Source organism: Lissotriton vulgaris, chromosome 5 (genome assembly GCF_964263255.1).
Source record: "Lissotriton vulgaris chromosome 5, aLisVul1.2, whole genome shotgun sequence".
NCBI classification, from domain to species: Eukaryota; Metazoa; Chordata; class Amphibia; order Caudata; family Salamandridae; genus Lissotriton; species Lissotriton vulgaris.
Genome location: NC_141693.1, coordinates 290,851,058 through 290,857,771, shown reverse-complemented (window position 1 = coordinate 290,857,771; position 6,714 = coordinate 290,851,058).

Genomic DNA, 6,714 nt, shown 5'->3' with positions numbered 1-6,714 from the left:
CAGCGCCCGGGATGGGGAGGCCGCCCTCCCCGGGCCCTCAGGGGCCCCCGGCCGGAGCTGCTGAACTCAGCCGAGCGAGGGGAGGCTTCCCAGGCACGGCCGAACCCCGTCCTGGTACTTTGGCTGTGCGGCAGGCCGGGGGACCGGGCCCAGGGCCGTGGCACCCGACCCGGGGCCCGCCCGGGCCCCTGGACCCAGCCAGGGCTCCCAGGCCCGGAGGCGCAGGGGAAGCCTCCCCGGGCCCTCCGGACCCCGTCCCGGGCACCCTGCCACGCAGCAGGACCAAGGACAGCGCCCGGGATGGGGAGGCCGCCCTCCCCGGGCCCTCAGGGGCCCCCGGCCGGAGCTGCTGAACTCAGCCGAGCAAGGGGAGGCTTCCCGGGCACGGCCGAACCCCGTCCTGGTCCTTGGCTGTGCGGCAGGTCGGGGGACCGGGCCCAGGGCCGTGGCACCCGACCCGGGGCCCGCCCGGGCCCCTGGACCCAGCCAGGGCTCCCAGGCCCGGAGGCGCAGGGGAAGCCTCCCCGGGCCCTCCGGACCCCGTCCCGGGCACCCTGCCACGCAGCAGGACCAAGGACAGCGCCCGGGATGGGGAGGCCGCCCTCCCCGGGCCCTCAGGGTCCCCCGGCCGGAGCTGCTGAACTCAGCCGAGTGAGGGGAGGCTTCCCGGGCACGACGGAACCCCGTCCTGGTCCTTTGGCTGTGCGGCAGGCCGGTGGACCGGGCCCAGGGCCGTGGCATCCGACCCGGGGCCCGGCCGGGCCCCTGGACCCAGCCTGGGCTCCCAAGCCCGGCGGCGCAGGGGAAGCCTTCCCGGGCCCTCCTGACCCCGTCCCGGGCACCCTGCCACACAGCAGGACCAAGGACAGCGCCCGGGATGGGGAGGCCGCCCTCCCCTGGACCTCAGGCCTTCCAGGTAAGCCCGGCAATCTGGTCGCCCCGTTGGAAAGCATTGAGCGCTACTTTTGCAAACACGTTATCTACCGGACTTGCTCTAGATGGCGCTGCAACATAAGGAATGCACCAACACCTTCCCTACTGGAATCGTGACGAGCTGGAGCCGTCAGTAGCACTGAAGGGGTTAAAAGGTGAGCCGTTGTCAGACTTCAAGATTGCAGGTACACCCAATGTCGCATTGATGCCATTTAACTTTTGAATAACCTTTTCATGTGTAGTGGATGAAATTTTCTACTAATGGAAAACTGGAGTATTCATCAACAATGACTAGAAAATTATTCCCATTCTCAAGAGAACCAAAGAAATCAAAAGCAAATCTCTCCCATGCATGATGTGGGAATTCTGACATATTCAAAGGGTGTTGAATCGAGTTATGGAAACCAAATCTGGTCACAGAGAGCTCTCTTGGTGGCAACTATTCCTCAATGTCCCTCAGGAGCGACAGCAATCACTTGTTGTTGTAGACTCTGGGGATTTACAATTCATGTACCTCGCAGAATGAGGCATTCTTGAGTCACTGAGAGTTAATCTTTTACATTTCTGAACTTCACGTACTCAATGTCATTAGTGAGGGGTCTAGAGTGCTGGTACCACGAGTAATGAGCAATACGGCCTTTTACTTTTAGCATGTCACTATCTTGGCTCGTGGCAGTGGCAATTTGTTTTAAAGACATAGCATCTGGTGTGCTCGATGTCACTATAAAATTGATGTAAGCCTCCATTGTCTTACATTAAGTACCAGGACACTGCAATGGCACGTTTGAAAAATAATCAGCAGGATTTTGATCTTTCCCTGGACAATGAAGAATTGTATAGTTGTATTCTTGCAACCTCAAACCCCAACGTTCCTTTCGAGGAGGCATTTTGGCTTTAGGATTGCCAAATATCGTCAACAGTGGTTGATGATCAGTAACTACTTGGAAAGGTTTTTCGTACAAGAACACATGGAAATATTCACAAGCCCAGACCACTGCCAAACCTTCTTTCTCAGGTTGCGAGTAAGCACTTTCTATTTGTGACAGGCTTTTGCTGGCGTATGCCACAATATGTCTCTGAGCATTTGGCTCCTCTGCGTGCTGTGCCAGGACTGCGCCTAACCTGACAGAGCTAGTGTGAACTACAACCTCTGTATGAAGTTTGGGATCAAAGTAAGCCTTTTTACTGGCATTCTCAGTAGCTTGCTTGATTTTGTGGAAACTCTTCTCGCATTCACATGACCAATGAAAGGGCACATTCTTTTTTTGCCGGTTCTCATAACGGTGCACTGACTGTAGCAAAGTCTCATATGAATCTAGAACAGTAACCGACCACTCTAAGAAATGATCGTAACATAGAAATGTCCTGTGGGGGACTGGAAGTAGACAACGCTTGCACTTTAGCTGCAACAGTTTCATGCCCCATCGGAAAATATATGGCCAAGAATTTCAAGCTTTTCTTGTAGAATTCACATTTGTCTGCATTTAGAGTTAAACCTGCATCGTTCAGCAAACAACATACTTATGTAAGAGCTCTTTCTGTGTGGCTCTGAAAATTAATATATTGCTGTAGTTAATTGCATTTACTACAGGCTGTATGATACGTCGGATGATGTCTTGGAAAAGTTCTGCAGCAGAGGATACACTAAAACTCAATTGCTGGTAGGGAAACAGACCAATATGCGCAGAAAATTGTACCTGGATTCAATTGGTGACATCCTTTATTCAAGTCGAGTTGAGAGAAGAACTTCGCACCAATCAGTTGAGTTATCATATAAAAATGTGTGGATCTGGATGTCTCTCTCACTCAATCGCCTTGTTGACCTGCTGCTTGTCAATACATATGCGTACAACTCCTTCAATGTCTCTTTTAAGCACTACGACAATGGAAGACACCCTTGGCATTGGACCAGTAGAATGTTCAATGATGTCATGTTTATGGAAAATATCTTTTTTATTCATTTTAGAAGGTATAGTAACGAATATATATAGCCATTCACCCACAACCACAGGCGGCCAGGAATGGTTGTGTAAATATATAGACGTACACAGCTTCCCATGTTCCCTTATGGGGCAGCACCTGCAGCACGTGCGGCATCTGTTCATTGCAGGGTGCATCATATTCATGTCTCTAGGCCTAGGATGAGCTTGGGAAGAGGGGTTCCACATTGTTTTGCATTTCTCAGTGTCTCCTCAGACACGTTCAGCCGATGCTTCCATTACTCTGGTAAATAAATTAGTTTTAGCCTAGCACTGATGTGCTCACATCTGGATTTGAAAAGCTATCTCCACTCCATCACCCACTGGGCTATTAAACTTGATCATCTAGAGGAAAAATGGTAGTAGGACTGGAACTTAATGTTATTTTCCATTGCACAGGTTTACCAAGTGGCACTGTGACATGACACAATCAGTCAACAGCACGCGGCATTTGTAAAGCTTTTCATTTTGCTTTTACCACTGCTACTGTCATTATGGGCTCAAAAACACAACATGCAAAGTGGTGTTGTTTAAATTACCTAAGGTTTTAAAGAGGTCATGGAGCCATTTGTCAGCTATGTTTAAAAAAATTGCAAAGTCATCTAGTCCATTTGAAAAACTGCTTGTTCCACACTTTAAAACAGAAGTAAGCTTTGCTCACCTATTTCTCATTCACATCACAAATTAAACTAAGAACTTTAAATGTAAATGCAAATGCATTTTGTGTAGTAGAACATTTAATTCCAAGATTCACAAGACAACAAAGGTATAACATGGACAGCAGCAGCAAACTGTTCCCTATCTGAGGTGAAGGTAACAGGAGTATTGTCCCATGATTCATAACCATCTGTATCTTTGTGATTGCTTATGTTTCATTCCTTCTACGTCAATGGCTGAACTCATTCTGAAATCTGAATTTACGTGTTGTAATTCTGTATGCCCTTGATATATAATCATGGCTTGCCTAAATTCTGGACTAATTGCGAATTTGTAATAAATCTATTAAACCTTACCCTTAGTTTCCTAGTTTTCCTTGTACAACCAAATTGGTTCCACGGATGTTAATTGGTCCTATTTAATATTGACTCCTTAGTGCCTCAACCACATCATTATGATCAAAGTGGAAGGTGAAGCGGGAGATGCTCAAAACTGCTCCAGGACGTACAACACTAGAAGCTAACACACTAAAGAAAGAGAGAGAGGAGTTGTGGGACTTCTGTATGCTCTCTTCGAATGGAAGTATCATGCATTCATGAACTCACATACGATAATGAACCCTTGCATACCTACTATGGTTTCAACAGTGAGTTCTGCATGTGGCAGTGGGAAACATCTGCAAATACTACTCTTCACTGGTTGTACAGTCTTGGGGTTATAGGTTCACTAGTTTGGCTTAAGTTATGTCCCTATGTTGCCATTTATGTTCTCCTTTTGTTAATGTCAGGCCTATATTGAGTTTGTGCGTTTGACAGCTTTATATGTTTTCTTGGGGTGACGCCCCAGCCAAGTTTAAAAACGAGTGTCGAGCAACATACCCTGCTTCTCTTTTCTGTTGACACATTTCAGCATTCGAATATTGCCCGTACGCGCTCAGAGGTCATCCTCAGGCCTATAGGGCTTGGTTTCTCACATGAAATATTATAAAACAGTTCCTGGTTCATGGGGCATGCTATGCAACAGCATTCAACATGTCCTTTACTTTTTTTCATAAAATGGGGCAACAGTAGAGGAAACACTCCTTCTTCAGAGACCAGATACACCTTGTGTAGAAATCATGCAGGCTAGGGCTGCAACCGTGCACGTTTTCTCCATCACATAACACGTGCAACTAATGCAGCAGCAGCTCAACTTTTAGTCCCTCACAAACAGGGCCAGACTGGCCGTAGCGGGCACCGGGCGTTTCCCAGATGGGCCGCGTACAGCATAGCAGTATTGTAGTGGTGCAGGTGTTGGCCTTAATGATCAGGCCTAGTCGCATGCGCTGGGGTGGATGCGCGCAGCGACAGCCAACAGCCCACACACTTGGTTCTCCTCGGAAGTGACGTGCCCGAGCGCACGCCTTCCATTTATTGACCCCCGCAGGCCACGCCTGGCCTGCGGATGTGTGGATGCGTGTTACGTGCATCTGCTGGTGTGCTAACCGCACTACATCTCTATCCAACTACACAAAATTTGAAAATGTTCAAACCAAGGCTATTCATAAACATAACAATAATTTGTTGGTCAGGCGATCTGTACTTGCGTGTCCCCTTGGTGACGGCTTCAGGGTCTCAGCTGACAGGCGTAGTCGTTTAGTCTTTGACTGGGGCGGGGGTTAGGCCTCAGACTGTACCGCGGGGTGCGTCCTGGCTCTCGTTCCCCGCTGCGCAATGGATTCCGGATGGGGGTGGATATGATTGACAGTCCTCCTCCTTGTACTGGCACCGACCCTCGTGTCTCAGTTGTTGCATCGTCTTTTTCCTCTTGTGTCGCAACTCGGGGCGGCTCGTTGGTCCTATCCATGGCTTCGGAATCCACTCTCGGGCTAGGGGGGACCACTTTGAACCAGGAAGTGTTTCTCGAGACCTCTTCCCCCCCCCTGTTGGCCGTCACCATAGTTCCTTTCGTGTTGGTGACAGTCCATGGGCCTGGTTCGTAGAATGTTTGGAATTTCCCCCCCGGGCGTCTGTTCCTGATGACAACCTTATCTCCCTGGCGTAATTGTTTTGGCGTCGCTCTGCGCCTGTGGCTCGTTCGCACATTGTTCCGGCGTCGGCGTTCTTGAGTCTCCCTCATATCATCCCCTACCGGTGTCGGTCCTGTGGAGATGGGAAGGAGGTCTCTGCGTTGGCCCTGAAACATAAGTGACCACGGGCTCGTCCGAGTAGTGCAGTGGGGCGTTCCTTGATATTCTCTCAGGAATTCATGCAACCTTTGCTCCGGGTCAGCTTCCTCTACCACTGCGATCCTGAACATTTTGTTGAGAGTTCGCATAAACCTTTCGGCCTCTCCATTGGCTTGTGGCCACTGGGGAGTGATGCGTCTGTGGGTGATGCCTCTAATCTTCAAAAACGTGGCAAACTCTGTCCCCTGGAATGGCGGTCCATTGTCACTTTTGATTTCGCCGGGGAATCCGAATAGTGAAAATATCTTTTCGAGCACTGGCCCCACGTGTATGAACGCCGTGGATAGCACTCTTTCCACAATGGGGTATTTAGAGTACGAGTCAATGACTACCAAGGTGTGACCCTCTCCGGGGAAGCTTCCGAAGTCCACGCTGACTTTGGACCACGGGGTCGTGCATGCTTCCTCAGTGATTATGGGGACCGGCCTCTCCGGTTCGCTGGTTAACTGGCAGGACATGCAATTCTTGACATACTCTTCCACTGTGTCTTCTAGTTCAGGGAACCACACCTTCTCTCGCATGCGCGCCTTCATTTTAGTGGCACCCTGGTGGCCCCCGTGGGCGAGCTGGGTAGCTCGGTGTCTGAGACGTTTCGGTATTACTAGGCGGGTCCCTCTCAACAGTATGCCTTCTTCCGTGGCGCTAAGCTCATGGCGGATGTGCCAGAATTTCGTGAGAGTTTCCTTGTCTGCGGCTGTCCAGGTGTTGGGGGGGTGTAGGTATTCTGTCCAGGACCCCTCTTGTACGGCTTGCAGCGACCTCAGGTATGGGTTATCGTCTACTATCGCTTCCTTGATTTCTTCGACGGTCATGCATTGGGGGCAGGAAGTGAGTGCCACCCACTGGACATATTCCTCGCAGTCTCCGTCTGCGGCTACTGGTTCTTGGGGTAGTGGATGGCGCGAGAGGTAGTCGGCT